General features: G+C 35.6%; 1 protein-coding gene and 1 pseudogene across 15 annotated transcripts in view; both read right to left on the reverse strand.

Moving 5' to 3' along the window:
* Window positions 1–22,134, reverse strand: part of Dlg2 (discs large MAGUK scaffold protein 2) — a 2,046,311-nt gene that overhangs the window by 1,673,211 nt on the left and 350,966 nt on the right. The gene's annotated exons all lie outside the window — the stretch shown is intronic.
* LOC147827840 (selenoprotein K-like) lies at window positions 1,092–15,409 on the reverse strand (annotated as a pseudogene).

Here is a 22,134-nt window from a genome sequence, read left to right on the forward strand (position 1 = left end):
TAATAAGTAATGTGAAATGGGAAGAAAAGGGGCAAAGGGGAAGGAAGTGGGAGGGGCAGGGGAAAGGAAAGAAGGGAATGGGATTAATATGAGAAAATGGAAAAATAGGAACAAAATCTTGGTAAATAGGGAGGAATGGAGGGGTTGAAGGCAGGGCTGGGCAAGGGTGAAAAATAAGAACCAAGAGAGATTATGTAAAGGTGCAAATTTCCAATGATGAATGTCATTGTATTTTATACCTAAAATGTATCAATGATTAGAATGAATAATCGAAAATGCAAAATAGGAAGAAAAGGTCCAAAGGGGTGGGGGTAGTGGGAGGGGCAGGGGAAAGGAAAGAAGGGAAAGGAAAAATGCTGAGAAATGGGAAAAAATGGAAATAAAGTCTTTGTAAATAGGGAAGGGTGGAGGGCGTGAAGGGAGGGCTAGGAATGAGGAAAAAATAAGAACCAAGGTGCTTTATGTAAAGGTACAATTCCCAATGAGAAATGTAATTGTGTTATATACCTACAATGTACCAATAAAAGAATGTAATAAAAAAAAAGAACACTCCTGAAACTAGAGTGGTTTCCATACAGCTAAAATATGTAGTGGTGCACGTCAAAGCTTCTGACCAGCAAAACTGGAGGAGGCTCACGTAGTTGTGATAGTCCAGCTAATGGAGACAGGTCCAGCACAGAACAATGAAGCTATTTCTGTGCTCTAATCCCTGGCTCTCATAACCAGCCTGAGTCAGGCCATTGTGGAGAGCCTTTGTCCACACACAAGATAACAAGAGATATGTAGATTAAATTTCCAGATTCCACTGGGCCTTGAAAAAAAATCATCACATGAAGAAGAAAATTTCTTATGTTTTAAATCGACATTGTCAGCTTTTCCTCATGGTTAGCTTTTTTTGGTTTTTTAAAAAATCATTTCCTACCTTTAATATTAGAGTAATATTCAAATATGTTTTCTGTTAAGGTTTTTAGAAACTTTCTTCTAATATTTAAATCCTTCAATTGTCTAAAATTGATTTTGAACTTGATGAAAGTGGAGCATCACTTGATTTTTCTTTATGATTGGCCAACTTATTGAGTAGCTTTCTCTTTTCTCCATTCATCTATGAGACCATAGCTTTTATATATCAAAATTCCACATATATAAGTCAAAATTTTAAATTATTTTTCATACTTGGGCAACTTGTAAATGCCAGGGCAAGTAACAGACTGTCTTAATTATTGTTTTTGTTTTTTGGGTTCTTTTTGTTTTTTGGTACCAGGGATCAAACTCGGGACCTTGCGTGTGTGAGGCAGGCAGTGGAAGCACTGAGCTAAATCCCTGGCCTGTCTTAACTATTGTAACTTGATCACAACACAATTCCAGATCACAAATCATCCCTCTTCACAATTCTTTATAAGTATCTAGGCTATTCTTGACATCTATACTATTACATAAGTTTTAAATCAGGTTATCAAGTTTCAAAAAAAATCCTGTTGAGATTTTTATAATTGTCATTTTACACATAGATCAATTTTGAAAGAAATTAACATTTATTTGTATGTTAAATATTCATATTTGTGAATATATTTATTTTTAGGTCTTATTAATGTTTCTATGAAATTTTAAATTCTGCATACATTTTTGATAGATTTGTTACTGGATACTTGACTTTGTGATGCTATAATAAATGTGGCCTTTTAACATTATGTTTTCTAGTTATTCATCATTAATATTATATGAGAAATGAATTGTTTAAATGATTTTATATCCAGCCACCTGATATAAAGCTCTATTGTTTCTATTAATTTGTTTATAGATTGGGAGAGGTTAATAACAGACAGTCATATCATCTATCAAGAATATTGATGTGATTTTCTCTTTTTAATTTCTTAAGCCTTTCACTTCTTCTTGTTTTATAGTATTACCTAGAACCTTCTGCATATTATTAACCAGAACTGGCAGTAGTAGTCATCCTTGTCCACTTCTCAATTCTAATTTTAGGAAAAATGCTTCTAACATGTTTCCATCTATGTTAATGTGTGCATGCGTGTGAGTGTGCAAAATAGACTTCATCAAATTAAGGACACTTTCTCAGATAACTTGACTGGACATAAAACTCTGTGCTAATAGAGAATCAGATTGTCAAATAAGATTCACGTGGCTCTAAGGTATTATCCAGTATCAAGCTTCATTAATAATTTGAAGTGTGGACGCAATCAAGAGGCACAAGTGAGCCAGAGAATCCCATGTCTCTATAAATTCATTCTTCTTACATTGGATATTCTGTCTGGCCAGATCAATAGATAAGATCTATAACTGTTGTGTGTGTGTGTTATCTCCTACATGTTTAGGTTTCAAAACATCTCTTTTATACAACAAATAGTTGCATAGCTTACTTGATATTTCCTATAGAGTCATGTCTCAAAAATCCAAAGTTTATAGGTTTGTTTTCCATGTCCAATCCTAACCTAGAGACAGCCTGGAAAGAGCATTCTATCCATAAAGATTCTCTTCATGTTAAGTGTCATTTATGTCTATTTATCAGAAGGTCACTTATCAGCATGTTTAGATTGGTACTATGCTATGCTACCTGCCTTGTCCCAAAGAGGATGTCATCTACATGTGCACCCCCCTCCCTAGCCTTGTAATAAAAATAGAAATGGATGGCAGGTAAATGCTTTAACTTCTTTATCCTCTGCTCATAGTCTTTTTCCTTCAAAACTACAAAATGTTAAACCTGGGGCCGGGGATTTAGCTCAGTGGTTTCACTGCCTGCTGTGCAAGTGCAAGGGCCCAAGTTCGATCCCCATTACCAAAAAATAAAAAATGTTAAACCATCATCTTCCTACATCCAATGTTGCTGTTGACTGTTGACAAGTCTGATACTAATTTCTTTCTTGTTCCTATGGGTGTGATTTGCTTCTTCTCTTTGGAACTTTTGATATATTTGTTATATGCTTTTTAAAAAAACTAAATACACAGTCTTTTATTTATTTTCTTCAGGTTCCATGCTTTTGTGATTTAATTATATGAAGACAAATAATTGATGTACAACGTAAAACTATTTGAACAAGTTGTAGTGGAGCACACTTGTAATCCCAGCACTCTAGGACAGTGAGGCAGTAGGATCACAAGTTTGAGCTCAGACTGGTCAATTTAAAGACTGAGTGAAACTCAGTCTCAAAATAAAAAAATTTAAAAGGGTTTGGGATTTAGCTTATCATGAAGACCCTATATTAAATCTTCAGTATGGTAAAATTATTTATTAAAACTATATTTATGTCCATCAACAGAAGAATAAAGAAAATGTAGTATTTAAACACAATAGAATACTGCTGTGCCACAAAGAAAGATAAACTTGAGTCACCTGTAGGAAAACGGATGCACCTTGAAACTATAATGTTAAATTAAATGAATCAGACACACATACTTAAATATCACACAGCTTTTCTTATATGAGAAGCCCAAAATATAAATAAAGAGAAAAATAAAAGACAGATAAGAGGAAGTAGGGAGATATATCTTTCTCAAAGGGAAAGAGGATCAAGAGATGGAGAGAGAGGAGGGGGAGAGGAGGGAAAATGAATGAAAAAAGGGATTAAGATGTATTATGTTCAAGTACCAACTACCCACAAGGATTGTAAACATTATGTACTACAAACATGGACTAATCAAGAAAATGATCTGAAAAACTATATTAATGAATTATTAAAAAGATATTGAGGCAAACATGTACATTTATAGACATGGATATCAGGCCAGATCCCTGCAAAGAGAATTCCCTGCATGATCACAATCATCTACAAGAACACAGAGGAATCCTTGTTGAGATACACACATTCATCTACTTGTCCAGCACACTCAACCTTCCACTCTTTGATGGTTTTTATTCTGCTGTGAATGTGCATATTTAGTTATCTGCTTCTTAGGTCAGATATTTACCTTCTCTATACACCAGCCATTGGAGGAATACTGGGGCCATGAAGGCAATTGATTCACCTCATTCCTCAGTCAGGGTTTCCAGGTGGCCCTCTTTTATCATCATATCTATAATCAGATGATTTTCCATAGCCTCTTCCCTTTTTTTCACATCGTACTGAAGTGGAGTTTTGAAAAGCAAAGCTGCAAATTCAGCAATTTCCTACAGGAACTCTGTTATCAAATATAATCTTCCCTAGGAACTGATTCTGACTGTATGACACTTGTCCATTTGTGATATAAACCATCCTGCCCCTACCTCTTCCCCCCTTTGTAGTGACTTGTCTTTTATATTCTTAAAAAATAATGTGCCAATGGGGCTTGGTGTGGGTTTTTATTTTCAGTCTGATATTTTGCACTCTCTATTCTTACTTAGGTTAGTCATCTTCCTTAATCCTTACTTCTGTGGAATCTACCTCTATTATTTTATTAAAATCAATTCTACATTTTTAATTTTCAGGAATTTCTATTATATAGATGTCAGTGTTCAATTTCTACACTCATCTCTTTCGTGTATATATATTATAGTTTTATAAAAATATATTTATTTTTCCTGCCTCCTCTTGGAAAAATTCCTCTTTGCTTTTGGTGACCTAATCCATTTTTCAGATACACTCATCCTGTTATTAATCCCATCTGTTGTGTTAACTTAAAATATTTTATTTATAATAAATTGGCTCTTTTATAATTTTTTCCTTTTCTTGTAACTCTAATATCTCACCTTATTCTTTCTGCTGAGTTTTTGTGTTAATCTGAAATTCTCGTTCTTCTAACAACCTTCCTTACAAGGTATCTGTAATCTGTATTTTTTGCTTTTTTTCTTTTGAAATGTCTATAGTCCTAAATCTCATTATATTATATTCCTACTGTGAGTATCTAAGCATTACCCAAGGCTAAACAAGCCTCACACTTTGGATGTAGGTACCAGAAGTCTGAGGTGTAGCTACCAATTCGCAAGGTAACCAACTAGTTATTGGGTATTCCAAGGCAATAGCAAAAGAAAACCAAGAGTAAAAATAAAATTATATCCTCTTCCTAATTTAATCTCTTACAGCCTCACTAGGAATGTCTGACTCAGGCTGTGACCACCCACTATCTCCAACAGTTCAAACATCCCTTTGTCTACCCATAGAATTTTTTATAATTCTGTATTACATTTTGGGTTTTCATTCAGAGTTGAATTTATATTTTATGTATACAATCCTAACTTCATATTTTATCTGAAATAGGATTCAAAACTACAAATGCTTATTTACTCCATGTTTCCCATTATAATTAAATATTGAACTTCTTAAATTCAGAGGTTCTATTTCATTCAATTTTACACCACTAGACCTATAGAGTAGCTGACATGTATTTAACTTTTAATAGATGATTCTGGGTACTTAAAGTTGAAAATATTTCACCAAAAAGTTCCAAGATCACAAATTACCATTGGTCTCTTCTTTCATGGAACTGTATCATTGATTAAGCAGCTGTCCAGCTCTCAGTTTTCTAACTAAAAGGTTTAATGAAGGTTTTCCCAACACAAGCCAAGTCTTATTCCAAAGTCAAACAGAAAAGAGCCACATGCCAAAACAGATAAAAAGCCTAAATCAGATACACAAGCTTAAATGCCACATGGTTTCTCTTATATGAGAAATGCAAAATATAAATGAATTAGAGAGCAAATCAAAAGATAGATAATAGAAAACAAGGAGAAAGATCTTTTGTATATGGGAAAGGGACCAAGAGTGGAGGGAAGTGGGAAGGAGGGAATGGGAAAGGGACATAAAAAGAATTAAGATTTGTTATACACATGTACCAACTCCCCACAGTGAATGTAAAATCATTATGTACTACAAATATGTACTAATAAAAACTGTGTGTAAAAAGAGAGGATACGTATATTAACAGAATTAAGTTGTTCAATAATTTCATTTACTCCATTTTTGAAGCCCAGTTATTTCAAGGGAAAAATCAAGTTATGAAACATTCTATAGTTTCTAAGTAAGTTCAAACCTAAGTACTGTGAATTACAGACTTTTCTAAGAGAAAGGACTAATGTAGAGCACAGAGAGCCTAGAGAGACCAGACATTTTAACCCCAGATCTGTCATAAACCACATGCATAAACTTAAATAACTAAATAAATATCTCTAAGTATTTTCCTCATGTATACAAGGAGAGAAATGAGAAGCAGAATGGCATGGAAAACAAACAAGTTGAACTTCAGATCTCCAACTTTCTTATTATGGTACATACCCTAACCATTTTATAGCCTCAGTTTTCTTAGCTTGAAAATAAAGCTTCTATTGCCTTCACAGAGTTGCTATGAAGTTTCAGTGAAACAATACACATAAAGTGGATTACACAGTAGCAGCTGCATACTGAGCGTTCTAAAATGTGAATATTTCCCCCTACACTTTCTGAAGTGTTTTCCAGCTTTATATAGTTAGCAGTCTAGAGGATTTGCTGAAAACTCACTCTACTTTAATCCAGCTTTTGGGTGCCTACCCAAATTTTCACATTGTAGTTTTTCTTTTGAGATCTAAAATTTCCTTTAATGTCAACATTTACTTATAAATTATTTAGAAATTAAGTAGATGTACTTCAATGCTTCTGGGTGCTAAATATTTAGTCATCATCAGCTAGTGGTGAAAGTTGATGGGAGGAAAGGTAAGGCAAAGTAATATGCATATATCATTTATATTTCAAGCATCTGCAACTGCTCTAGTGAAATAGTCATCTTCTGATGATATACTAGGGAAGTGTTTATGCATTGGGGCAATGATATGGAACTCAACATCTGTGCTTTAAAAGAATTGTATGTCACCGCTTTTATCTGAAAAGTAAATGGGCAACAATAATGGAGCAGTGTAATAAATATGTGACAAGGACCACAGGAAAGAAGTGATAATCACATCAGAGAGCTATTGGTACCCTTGTCTTTGGCAGCAAAAATAAGTATCTATTAATTATACTAAAATGAAAACTGCTGGGATACCACACTAAAGAAACAGATAGTGTCAGCTAAATTATTATATATGCCAATGATGAAAAATGTATATGTACATGCTCAAAAGTCTCTGTTGAACTATTTATGTAAGAGAGCTATCAAATAAGTGATATGGTTCAACAGTTTCTGTAAATTGAACAGTTTATCATGGTAGTGGCATTGCTTTAGAATATGAGTAGTTGGAACTCTTGATGTTGATTCAAATGTCAATCATGAGACAATTTCTTATGTATCACTAGGGACCTTTAGTAAAAGATATCCCTCAGGAACCAAAGCATTCACTTCTGCTGTTTGTCCAGAAAAGTGAACAGCATGATATCATAGATAGGTTTGGGGACTTAGAGTTATGTGACCTTATGCTTCAAAAATTTACTTCTACTAATTAATTACAAAGGTAAATTAATAAATTCACCCATCATTCATTCATACTTTCATTACTTTGAAAGTATTAAGGACAAGATTCAAAATTCCAGAGGTGAAAAGAGGCCATCAAGAAGAAAGTTAAAATGGCTTCAGATACTTCATATTGTCCTTGAATAGTAATTTGGTTGGCTACATCCAACTATATTTTTAGAATCCCCACTTGGAAACCTAATATAAATTTTAAGCCCATCCTATGAAAATATGAGGGCCAGAAGTGCCATATCTTTCCCATCCCCAAACTTGCTCTGATTACAGCCTCCTCCACTTTAACTAATGTCCATTTATTATTTTCATGGCTCATCATTAAAACCCTTGAAGATCTATTGACTTCTCACTTTCTTTCACATGTCAGAGCCAAGGTTACAAGTTTTAACTTCACCTTTGAAACACAATGAGAATCCTAACAGTTGTCACCACTTCCATTGCTCCCATCCTGGTCTGACCCACCAATATTTCCAGCCTGGATTATGTAGTAGACTCTTCCTTGGTCACTTTGCTTTTATCATTAGCCTCTATGAACTATGAGATGTGGTCAAGATACACAGTGAATATTAAATTTTAAGAATTTATTACAGTAAAAAACACATTGCCATTAACCCCCCTCAAAATACTTCCTTTCACTGTGATCATACTTACCCCAACATGCTTGTCACTTTATGAAGCAGTTCAGGAAGGAAGTCCTCTGAGACTGATGAGCATAGTGCCCCATGAGCCAATCACTTTCCAAACTCCCCACCACTGAATACATGAGACTTTGGAGGCACATGTTAGATCTAAGCATAACACTATTTACTTATACATAAAAGTTAAGGGAAAATAAAACTATTCTGTACTTGTACAGAATAGTACAGAATAATTACAACAGAATAGTACAGAATAGTTACAACAAATAATTCAAGGAATTTTCATATACTCTTCATATAGATTTCCTAATATTTTACTCTCTTTCTTTTTCTCTCCTTCTCTCCTTCCCCTCCCTCCCTCCTTGTACTATACTTTCCCTTATCTCTCTCACATACACACAAAGTAAATATAAATAATCCAAATACCAGATAAAATAACAAATACATGGAACTGTTGAGGATAATTTAGATTCATTCTCAGTAACTAAATTTATGCCTTAATTAGAATAGTTGTTAGTATTTGATAATAATTACATAACTGCATAATAGTTGAACAATTATACTGTAGTTGTATGATTGTATTATTACATAATTATGTGCTTTATACATATATAGCTTTTTAACACAATTATACTGCAAGTTGCAATTTTTTAAATCTCACATATACATTACCTAGAAAAATTCAAGGAAAAAGAATTTGAAGAGACAGATTTTTATTAGGTTCCATTGTTATGTGTCCTTCCAAAACTGGAACACTAAGTCATAAAAGGAATAATAATGAGATCGTAAGGCTATATCCAACCTGAAGATAAAAGCAATGGAAAATAACAATCATTACCTACATAATCATTCAGTATTACATAGTAACTAGGCTTTTAGCACAATTTAAATGCATCACTAATTTTGCTGGAGAATCCACTAGGACAACATTCCAGAACATCTTTTAAACACATATAAACTGAGTGTCATTCTGAATTTCATTTTTAACATGAAAATTACTGAAAGAACAAAGCATATATTATATGCTGAATGTTCAAATCAAATAAAAGTTTATTTTGGCTTTTTTACATCTCCATTTCTAACAATATGATTTTGACTTTCATCATACATCACACACTTGTGTGCAAGTGTATTCCACATATCTTGAATATAATGCAAGTGTATTTTTTTGCTGTCAGTACCATTGCGGGAATATTAGAAGAAATAATGAAGGAATAGAAGTAAAGTTTTTCATAATACTATGTGGCTACATAGCAATTACTGCTTTTGCATCCATATACTTCCTCCTGGGCTTGGGATGTGTGGAGTTAGCAGGGAAGAAATGAAGCATGGTTTATTCATAGATTATATGAATATCCTTGAGGTCTTTACTCAGATATCATTCGTTCAGTGAATTCTTCCTGCACATTCTATCCAAAATTGCAATCCTTAAGCTTATCACATTCTATAACCCCTTCATTCCTTAATTTTCCTTAGTATTCATCATTAAATATATACTTTACTTATTCAGTTTTCTTGTTAGTAAATCCTAACACTCAGCTATAGGTGACAGAGGGCTTTTCAAATTTCCCCGGAGAATGTACTATTTCCCTACTCATAACCAGAGGCTACCCTTATTACAAAGACAAGAAGTAGCCAAGGAATGCTTTACCTGACATTCTAAGTGTGAACATTAATATACAGACTAGCTCATCATCTTCCTAAACCAGAGGATTGTATATTATAATAGATATTTCTGTTGGTCATTCTATTTCAATGTCTCAGCAACTCAAAACTGCATTTTCCAATCATTGCTTTGGTCCTCTTCCAAATCTAATGATCTTGACATCATTCATCATTTCTGTAACTTGCCACCCTAAAGAAGTTTAGGACCTTATTTATTTCAGCTCTCTGATCTCAGATGCCAACCTTCACTGTATTATTTATTGCCAATGCATTCCCTGTCATCCCCACCTAGAAATGTAGATCAGGTTCATAGTCATCATCTCTGTTATCTGTGTAGCATATTTGGCTTTTCCAAAGACTTTCAGTCTCAGCATTTTACTGAGATGGCTAAGACAAATGCTGTTATGCTCTTTTACAACCATAGGAACACAGGCCTAGCATTCTGAGGCAATGGCATAGCCCCTGTTACTATACTCACAACATAATCTAGGTCTGATGTCAGCATGTTTATATGTTTTTATGTGGCTGCCCTTGCAGAGTGTTGAAACTATTACTATTTTAAAGTTATAAGGTGCTTACATTCTTAATATCATTCAATGGCACGTTTTTTCAGTACTAACAATTGAACCAAGGGCCTTTTCAATGAGCTTCATATCAGTCCTTTATCCTTACACACATACACACACACACACACACAATTTTTTTTTTTAATTTTGAGAGTCTTGCTAAATCACTGTTGTCCAAGCTGGGCTTGAACTTGCAATCTTCCTGCCCAGGCCTCTCAAAATGCTGGGCTTATAAGCATGTACCACCATGCCAAGTTCAGATTTTTTAGTTACCCAAGTTTAAAAAACTTAAATGACTCAAATATTTGTCCCAAATCAAGAGAAAACATCAGATATTGCTGTCTTGTCAGCCATGTCTTATGGATGTGAGTTAGGGTATAGCAGTTAGAAGCACCATTTCAGTGGATAGAACACAGAGTCTGGAGTGGAAGAGTAAGGAGGGTAGGAGTACAGGTAAAAAGAAAGAGATAAAATTTTCTAGTAAAAGTGCTCAGTGAAGAAGAGAATTCATGAAAAACAGGCAATCTAGAGCAAAGCTGCTAAGTCCAAATAAAGAAGGACATGAAGTGCTAAAACTGTAGAAAGCCAAGCGTAAATTGTCAAATTCAAGAATATATAGCTATACCATACTTATGGCATCAAGGAGGACTGAGTTATAAAGTCTCATAACCAATGCCAAGGCACCAAAGATTCAGATGTGGAAATAGTTTGACTAGAGGACAAGCTCCAGAAATAAATTTGGGGTGTGTAGGTTTGCAGATGACAGTGAAGGATGTTTCAAAATTCCAAGTTATTTGTTGAAGTTAAAAAGTTTGGGCAGAAGATGCAATATGACCTGGGGAATTATTAAAAAGAGTGTGGCCACAGTAAATATATTTTTTAAATTCTTTCATTAAATAGGAATTCAACTATGCTTTCTGAATGCCTTGAGTCTGAAAAATTCTATTGAGTTTTGTTTTTTCTTACTTTATTTCTGGGTGTTTTTTGGTATTCATTTGGGACCATATTTATAATAGGTGACAGTCATGTGCTATGACACTGAAAACTAATTACAACTGCACATTAATTAGCTACTGCATTAAGGCTGAGAAAGAGTTCCCCACGTTAATAGATATAGTCTAATAAATAGTGCAAGTAATCACTATTTTGGCTTGTTTTAATTTTAGCCTATATGTGTATATTTATGTGTGTGTGTATATATGTGTGTGTGTGTATACACATATATACATATATTTATATATATATAAAATGTCATGTACAACAAATGCCTTCCAGGTATGTTTAAAATCTAGTTCATGAATATGCTATGTTGATCTATACAACATTATTTTATAGAAATATTATTATATATTATAATGATATAATATAAATAGCCAATACAATAATTATGAGTGAAGAGCTAAGAAAAAGTAGTGAAACTACAAAGAAGGACTGAGCACAGGCTAAAGGCCTGAAAGAATGTAATGAAATTACCAACAGCAGAATCGATGATAGAAAGAGCTCATTTATCTGTCAAATATTTAAAGACACCATGTCTGCATCACAGTAAGAACACACTCTAAGATCAAATCTGTAGAGTGGGCTAGGAATCAAAGCAAAAAACTAAATTACTTTTATAGTAGTCCATAGGAATCTGTACATTTCCTTCTAGCTGAACTGTATTCCTTAAGCAGCTGAGACCTCTTTTATTTCAGGCAAAATGCTAGGTGACACAGATACCCAGATTTGAAAAGAGAGAGGGGTACTTGGGAGCCTAAGGCAGGAGGACTGCAAGTTCAAGCCCAACCTGGGCAATTTAGTAATTTAGTAAGGCCCCTGTTTCAATGTTTCAAAATTTAAAATTTTTGAAAAGGACTGTTGCCCAATGAAAAAGCCCGGGGATCAATCTCCAGGACTTCAATAAATTGATCAATCAATAAATGAGATGGGTGAGGGAGGGAGAGGGGAAGAAGGAGAGGGGAAAGGGGAAGGGGTAGGAAAGAAGGAAGAGGGGAGAGAGAATGTCCCAATCTAACAGAGCGCAGATCCTACTTTAGCGAAGAAATTTTGTTAATAAATTAAGAAACATATTACAATGAAAAGTTAAAGGGCTGTGATTAAAATTTATACAAGGGCTCAAAGGAGGGAGTGGACAAAGGAGGGAGACAGAATAAGAAAATTATTATACAATAAGAAATATAATGACAGTATACCTTTGACAGTTTCAAAAGCAGGGAACTCTGAACTAAGGTATCATAAATGAGTTTCTTCTTGAAGTCCATAATTAATAATCTACATGCCAAATAAATCAAGCACACCAAAAGATTAACCATATATCAACTTAATTCACTCATTTCTCAGACATTTATTTTCTGTCTGCTCTGTTATCATCCCTGCTGTATTTTGAGATATAATACTTATACGTTTATTCTATTTAGCAAACTGTCATAATAGTATGCCTAGTTCAGAATTTGTACTCAATTAATCCACTGGCTTTTAATAAAACAATGAAGAAATTATCCCTTTAAAGATTATTCATTCATTTATCTTGGCTACATAGTTTAAATTTACTACGCAATTTTGGGGAGAGTCACATATTGACTGCAGCCTTTTCTTAAAATAGTATTATTCATAAACACAATCTCATAATTTTCTTAGCTCCTCTTACTCTCATACTCTTCTTTAAGGCTCTTGAAAATACCAAGGTGAACAGTTTGTGGAGTTTATAATTTAGTGGAAGAGAAAACAAATAGATATCTAACTACAATTCAGGGTGCTAACAGTAATAATCTGGTACAATTTGTGAAGCTAGTAAATGTTAAGTTTCAGAATCTCTATCTTAAATAACTGGCCTCTAAATCGTAGGAGAGCTCTAAAACTAAAAATGATCTATATGTTTTTGCAAGATCTAAAAAAATTATGGATTTCAGCCCATTGCAGACAGACACATCTGTACACGCACTACCGAGGTCCTGAGTCACGTGGAAGACAGCAAATCAGCCCCCTGCAGACAGGCAGGACTGTGCATGCCCTACCGAGGTCCTGAGTCACGTGAAAGATGCCTAATCACCCCGCTGCAGACAGGCAGCCCCCTGGTCCCACACTACAAAGACGCAGAGGACACCAGACCACCAGAACAAGGTACTGAGTCCCGCTGCTCCCAGGCCAGAGGTAGGGGCTTCTGAGCCACCGTCCCACTGCTCCTGGTCCAGAGGAAAGGGCTTCCCAGTCACCATCCTTCCCACTGCTCCCAGCCCAGAGAAAAGGGCTCTTGGGCCACCTCCTGTCCCACTGCTCCTGGTCCAGAGGAAGGGGCTTCCAGGCCACCATCCCTCCCACTGCTCTCAGTCCAGAGGTAGGGGCTTCTGAGCCACCATCCCACTGCTCCTGGTCCAGAGGAAGGGGCTTCCAGGCCACCATCCCTCCTGCTGCTCCCAGCCCACAGGAAAGGGCTTTTGGGTCACCATCCCTACCGCTGCTCCTGGCGCCTGTCCCACCTCTCCCAGCTCAGAGGAGGTGATCTGTGCAGGTGCTAACAGCTCCCCTCCCACTTGAAATGAGAAAACACGTAAATAAGTCTCAAAACCAGACTTCCAGATCACCTACAGCAACCCCATAGGGAAATGAGATGGAACATTCTGATACTCAACCACCTGGACTCACTGAACTGGCAACAAAAGGGGATCTGGAAAAAAGGAAATCAGAAATAATTTCTCAGATAACAGGAGAAATTGTGGTCCTAGTGCAAGACATGATTAATAAACCTAGAGAGGAGCTCAGGAACATGATGGAATCCCAACATAAGAAACAAATGGAATCCATAAAACAGATGCAAGTAGATTTCCAGGACATGAAAATCTCCATTGAAAGTCTACACAGCAGAATGAGACAATGTGAGGACAGAATTTCAGATACAGAAGATAAGATTGCAATTAGTGACCAGGAAAAGAAAAATTGCTTCATAATTATAAGGGAACATGAGAAATCAATCCACCAGCTGCTAGATGATGCAAAGAAGAATAACATAAGACAGATTGGGCTCAATGAAGAAACAGGAGAGAGTGGAGATCACATAAAATAACTCTTCACAGAAATAATGGCAGAAAACTTCCCAAGCAGGGGAAAACAGCTTGACATACAGATAAGTGAGGCATATAGGACTCCAAATAGCCTTGATCAAAAAAAATCTACACATAGGCCTATAATTGTTAAGATTCCAGAAACACAACAGAAGAACAAAGTTCTCCAAGCAGTCAGAGAAAAGAAACAAATCACATACAAAGGAAAGCCCATCAGAATCACAGCAGACTTCTCAACACAAACCATCAAGGCAAGAAGAGCTTGGAGTGACATATTCCAAGCCCTAAAAGAAAAGAGCCTCCAACCCAGATTGATGGACCCTGCAAAACTATCTTTCAAAATGGATGGAGAAATAAGATACTTTCATGACAAAGAGCACCTTAGGAACTTCGTGAATACCACACCAGCACTCCAAAGAATTTTACACAATATCCTAGGAACAGACATTGAGGATCACAACCCCAGGAAGCAAAGCAGAATGAACCCATCTGGCAAGACAAGAAATTAAATGTAAAGGGGGAGAACTCAACAAAAAGAAAAAGTCATGGTAATGACAAGTCAATACGTTTCAGTTATAACCATCAACGTTAATGGTCTCAATTCACCAATCAAAAGAAATAGACTGGCAGAATGGGTCAAGAAGCAAAATCCAACAATATGCTGCATACAAGAAACACACTTAATTCAAAAGGAAACTCATAGACTGAAAGTTAAAAGGTGGAAAACAACACTCCATGGGACAGGAATCCGAAAAAAAGCAGGAGTAACTATCCTCTTTGCAGATCAAGTAGATTTCAAACCAACACTGATTAAGAGAGATGAAGGACACTACACCCTTGTAAAGGAAAGAATCCAACAGGAAGAGATGACAATCATCAATATCTATGCACCAAACACTAGTGCACCCAACTATATAAAACAAATACTAACGGACATGAAAAGTCATATATGCACTAATACAATTGTAGTGGGGGACCTCAACACCCACTGTCACAAATACATAGATCAACTACACAAAAAGTAAGTGATGAAATACTAGAACTCAATCGAACTCTTGAACAAATGAACTTAACAGATGTTTCCAGAGTCTTCCACCCCACAAAATTAGAATACACATTCTTCTCAGCTGCACATGGGTCATTCTCAAAAATTGACCACATACTCACACATAGAACATGTTTAAGTAAGTGCAAAGGAATTGAAGTTATCCCTTGTATATTATCAGATCATAGTGTGATGAAATTGGAGATTCATAGCAAAAGAAACTCAAAAAATTTCATAAAACGTGGAAATTGAACAACACACTTCTGAATAACCAATGGGTCACAGAGGAAATGAAAGAAGAAATCAGACAGTTCCTTCAATTAAATGACAATGACAAAAGAACATATCAGAATCTATGGGGTGCAATGAAAGCAGTCTTATGAGGGAAATTCATAGCAGTGAATATGGATATTAGGAAAACAGAATGAGCCCAATTAAACAACCTGATGCTGAACCTCAAGCTTCTAGATAAAGAAGAGCAGGACAACCCCAAAGCTCATACAAGGGAGGAAATTATAACAATCAGAGGAGAAATCAATGCAATGGAGACTAAGAGAACAATATAAAAAAATCAATGAAGCCAAGAGTTGGTTCTTGGAAAGAATCAACAAAATTGACAAACCTTTAGCCAACCTTGTGAGAAAAAGGAAAGAAAAGGCCCAAATCCATGCAACTAGGAAGGAAAAGGGTGAAATTACAAGAGACCCAGCAGAAATCCAGAGGATCATCAATACCTACTTCCAGAACCTATACGCCAATAAGATGGACAACACAGAAGAAATGGACACATTTCTAGATACATATGAATTACCAAAGTTGAATGAAGAAGACCTAAAAATTCTGAACAACCCAATATCAACCAAGGAAATTGAAAATGTAATTAAAAACTTACCAACTAAGAAAAGCCCGGGCCCTGATGGCTTCACTGCTGAATTCTACAAAACATTTAGAGAGGAACTGCTGCCACTATTGTTTAAACTCTTCAGTGAAATTGAAAGGGAAGCAATACTTCCAAATTCATTCCTAGAAGTAAGCATCACCTTGATCCCCAAAGCAGAGAAGGACCCAACTGAAAAAGAGAACTATAGGCCAATCTCACTAATGAACATAGATGCAAAAATCCTTAATAAGATACTGGCAAACAGAATGCAGAAGATCATCAAGAAGATCATACAACCTGATCAAGTGGGATTCATCCCAGAGATGTAGGGATGGCTCAATATACGCAAATCAATCAAGGTAATACACTATATCAATAGAGCCAAGGACAAAAACCATATGATTATCTCCATAGACACAGAAAAAGCATTTGACAAAATCCAACATGCATTTATGATAAAAACCCTACAAAAAATTGGAATAGATGGTCTCTACCTCAAACTGATAGAAGCCATCTATGGAAAAACCAACAGCCAATATCATACTAAATGGTCAAAAACTGAAATCCTTCCCACTAAAATCAGGAACAAGACAAGGATGCCCACTATCACCACTCTTGTTCAATATAGTTCTGGAAACATTAGCCACGGCAATTAGACAAGAGAAAGAAATAAAAGGAATAAAGATAGGTAATGAAGAAGTCAAATTGTCATTCTTTGCAGATGGCATGATACTCTATATAAAAGACCCCAAGAACTCCACCAAAAGTCTTCTAGACTTAATAACCAAAGTCAGTCAAGTAGCTGGTTACAAGGTCAACACACAAAAATCAATAGCTTTCCTCTACACCAGTGACAGACTCACTGAGAGAGAAATAGGGCAAATAATTCCTTTCACAATAGCATCCAAAAAACTGAAATACCTAGGAATCATCCTAACGAAAGAAATCAAAGGCCTCTTCTCTGAAAACTATGGCACTCTGAAAAGAGAGATTGAAGATGATATCAGAAAATGGACAGACATCCCCTGCTCCTGGGTAGGAAGGATTAATATAGTGAAAATGGCCATACTTCCAAAACTGCTATATAGATGTAATGGAATTCCAATTGAGATCCCAGCACCATACTTCATGGACCTTGAGAAAACAATCCAAAAATTCATTCGGAACAAGAAGTGACCCAGAATAGCAAAAGCAATTCTAGGTAACAGAGACATAGCAGGGGGTATCACAATCCCCAACCTGCAACTCTACTACAAAGCTACTGTGATAAAAACAGCATAGTACTGGCAAAGAAAAAGACTTGAGGACCAGTGGAACAGATTAGAAGAAGCAGAAACAATGACAGACACACTCAGCCATCTCATCTTCGACAAAGAAGCCCAACACCCCCACTGGAGGAAAGATAGCCTCTTTAATAAATGGTGCTGGAAAAATTGAGCTTCAACTTGCCAAAGATTAAAACTAGACCTGTATCTCTCACCATGCACTAAACTAAAATCAAAATGGATTAAAGATCTAAATATTAAAATAGAAACTCTGAACCAGTTGGAACAGAGGTTGGGTAGAACCCTTGAAGACATCGGTGTAGGAAAAGATTTTATGAACAAAACCTCAGTTGCCTGTGAACTAGCACAAACAATCAACAAGTGGGATCTCTTCTTATTAAAAGGCTTCTGCACAGCAAAAGAAACCACCAGCAGTGTGAAGAGACAACCCACAATGTGGGAAAAATTCTTCACACCTGCTCTTCCTCAGACAAAAGTCTACTATCTTGAATCTATAAAGAACTTAAAAAATCAGACCTCCCAAATTTAAAGACCCAATCCAAAAATGGGCATCTGAAATGAACAGACATTTCTCAGATAAAGAAGCAGAAATAGCAAATAAATACATGAAAAAATGTTCAACATCACTGGTCATTCGAGAGATGCAAATGAAAACAATGCTGAGATTCCACTTCACTCCAGAAAGAATGGTTGCTATCATGAAATCAACCAATAACAAATGCTGGCGGGGCTGTGGGGAAAGAGGAACCCTGCTCCACTGCTGGTGGGAGTGTAGACTGGTGCAAGCACTGTGGACATCAGTATGGAGATACCTCAAAAACTAGGACTGCAAGTCCAATTTGACCCTGCTATTCCACTGCTGGGGATCTTCCCCAAAGAATTGAAAGAATCATACCACAGTGATATATGTGCACCCATGTTCATAGCAGCACAGTTTGTAATAGCTAAAACTTGGAAACAGCCCAAATGCCCACCACCTGGCGACTGCATCAAGAAAATGTGGTGTTTTTATAAAATGGAGTACTACTCAGCCATAAAAAATGAGAAATTAGAGACATTTATAGCTAAGTGGATGCACATTGAGGCGATACTCTTAAGTGAAATAAATAGGACACACATGAATAAATTCCGAATAGTTTCTCTGGTGTGAGAAACTGAAAGTGTAAATAAGGACTAAATGTATAATAGGTAATGTGAAATAAGAAGAAAAGGGGCAAAGGGGAAGGAAGTGGGAGGGCCAGGGGATAGGATAGAAGGGAATGGGATTAATATGAGAAAATGGAAAAATAGGAACAAAATCTTTGTAAATAGGGAGGACTGGAGGGGTTGAAGGGAGGGCTGGGCAAGGGTGAAAAATAAGAACCAAGAGAGACTATGTAAAGGTGCAAATTTCCAATGATGAATGTCATTATATTGTATACCTAAAATATACCAATGATGAGAATGAATAATTGATAATGTAAAATAGGAAGAAAATGTCCAAAGGGGTAGGGGTAGTGGGAGGGGCAGGGGAAAGGAAAGAAATGAAAGGAAAAAGGATGAGATATGGAAAAAATGGAAATAAAGTCTTTGTAAATAGGGAAGGGTGGAGGGCGTGAAGGGAGGGCTAGGAATGGAGAAAAAATAAGAACCAAGATGCATTATGTAAAGGTACAATTCCCAATGAGAAATGTAATTGTGTTGTATACCTACAATGTACCAATAAAAGAATTTAATTTAAAAAATGATGGATTTGAACTGTAAATGTTTAAGATCATCGGTATTTCAATTCTAACTTTTCTGCCAGTGTATTTAGCAGTGTTTTAATTCTTCTTCAGTATTTATCACAATTAAATCTTATATAAAAATGTCATCACATATACACAGAAAACATACACAAATATAGACATTTACACACATTCATACATATGTAGATAATTAGGTACTTAATATATGGCATTTTCTGCTCTACATTAGAGAATGTCATATGATCTTTAATACTTCCAATACTATTATTTGCAAAAGGCCAAGAGGTAATTAATTAGAAAAAAATTTATTCAGATAAGCTGTTTAACATAGAATGATTTATAATTAACTTAATGATGATAGGAACTCAACTCAAAAGACTTCAGATGATTAGGTAGAGTAAAAATATTTGATGTACTACTAGGTCTAAAAAGCATGGCGACAATGTATTTGAAGATAAAAATTTAGAAAATACAAGAGAAAAATTAGAGGAGATAAAAGGAAACTATCTCAATATTTTGATACAAGATAAGAATGGATGCATGCTATAGAGAAAGAGATGGAGCAATTTCATTACATTTAATGATACAAAACAAGGGTCCTGGGTCATCTAGACACATTTCTAGAAACCCAAGGATCATCACTGCTGTGAAAGTAGCCATGAGGTAAAATTACATCCCATTTACTGGCATGCAAATGGGAATATCTAGCCTAAGTGTGGTAAAATAGTTCTTGATTAAATGAAATCTGTTCAAAATTGTGTACCAGGAATTGAACTTAGAAGTATGTTCTTCTAAATAAAACTGTATGGAGAAAGAAAACATAATATAGCTATTTTGTCAGAAGCAAAATAGCAAACATTTGAGAATCATTGTCAAATTGTTATATTTGGATGATTTTTGAAACTAGATAAACTATGTGAATGCAATGAAAATGTGGCTGTTTAAAATGTTATTCACAATACATCAGATACTGCTATTGACAAAAATGTGATTAGAATTTTTAAATAAAGATGCAGTAAAAATTTATAAAGAAAAAGAGGAGGAGAAAGGAGCTTGCTATTTTGTGCTTGTAATGCTGAGAAATGAGTATGGAAACATGTAGACAATATTCATCTAAACCAATTTGTACAACAGTGAGATAGTAAGTGAACTGATACCATCCTATGTCACACAATGACTCTTTCAAAGTTTTGGTTGAGTTTACCTTCCAGGAAAAGACACAAGATCAATAAATCATGGAAAGACTGAAGTACCATCTCAAATCAGTTTTTAGGAAAATATTCAACTCAAAGTGTCAGATCTAGAACTCCAATAATAGAATAAAATTCAAGGAACTAAAATGTTAAGTTATTTCTTGGGATGTATAACTTCCTGCGAGATTGCAAACCCCTGAGGGTCTTGGTTCAGCACAATGTATTTTAATATATCTTCACTGAATTGATTTTTAAGATAAGTGGATATTCACTCTATGATTTTAGCATTTATAACAAACCATACACCAGGTAACAGTTTTGAAAGTTTCTCTAAGAGAAAATTATTAAAAGATCAATCTATTTTTCTACCAAAAATCCTTCTACAATAGGCAATTATGTTTCATTCAAAAGATGGATTTTTATGGAACCCATAAAAAGACTGAGTTAACAAAGGGACAAAAGCTCTTTAGGATGAGGAAGGATGGGGGTGGGGGGTGACCACTCTAGTTAGACACATTCCTACCTCACTTCACACCTCAAGCTCTGCCTCCTCAACGCTAGATACTGGAGAAGGGAATTAACATTTACTGAGTACCTACTTTGTTCAGGGAAAGTGTTGTGTTTTACCTGCATTTAATCTCATTTAATCTTTACAAGCATCATTTGATAATTTGACAGTTATCTTTTGATAGTGTTTCACAGATAAGAAAACTAAAGTTCCTAGAGAATAAGGATCATACATCTAATATGTGGCAAAACTGGATTCAAATCCATTGGCTCATTTGCCTCTTTTGAAATTCTGTCACAGCTCTGTCCCTCCTCGTTTTGTGACCAGTTCCACCATGACCACAATAGAAAATTCAGTTGACCTTACCAGGCAACCTTCCTTGGATTCCCTGGATCCTGATGTGGATTTCATACAACACTGCCTTGTTTGGGATGCTATGAAAGCCTTGGTCTGCCTACGCCCCACCTCTTCCGTTTACATGACTCTGTTCTATTCCACCATTCATTTGGATTTCTGCATTCCTCCCCACTCTAGTCTTACCCTGCATTCATTGTCCATTTTACTTTTCTTGAATCCCTGGCCAGAAATTGTGAACTGTTTAATAAATCAATGTAAGCCTTCTTTCTCATTTCTTCAGGCATATTTGAAGCAATTCAGAGCTACTGAAAAGATGAATATCTTGAAGGTAGAAAATGTTTTGTGTTTACTTACATGTTTCCCGTACCTAGCACAATATCTGGTAGATGTTTATTAATCAGATGTTTATTAATCCAGTAAAAGAGTGGTGAATCAAGGCATATATTCTTGGATGCTGGGCTAAGGTGCCTGGAGCTGACTCTTTAGTTCTGCTGTTATTAGCAGAATGCAGGCCCCAGAATGAGAATTTTTCAAGTTTGAATCTTGGCTCCACCACCAATGGTGTGATGTTTGGCAAGTTATTTAAATTCTTTGATTAGATTCTATGATTAGATTCCTTATTTGTAAAAAGAGATACAATGATAGAATTGGCCTCATGGATAGCTGTGAGGATTAAATGAGATTAGTAGGCCTGGCACTGTGTAAGCACTCACGCATATTACACTCTCTATAATTGAGACAACTGTCACTAGAGTTCCACTTCTTGACTTTTAATTGACAATTTTTGGATAGAATATTCATGACTATACATAATGAGATTGTTGATTATTCTTTCCATTGGATCTA

The sequence above is a fragment of the Heterocephalus glaber genome, unplaced genomic scaffold, assembly GCF_053883595.1.
Source record: "Heterocephalus glaber isolate CG9 unplaced genomic scaffold, H.glaber_assembly_v1.0 deba00001429, whole genome shotgun sequence".
NCBI classification, from domain to species: Eukaryota; Metazoa; Chordata; class Mammalia; order Rodentia; family Bathyergidae; genus Heterocephalus; species Heterocephalus glaber.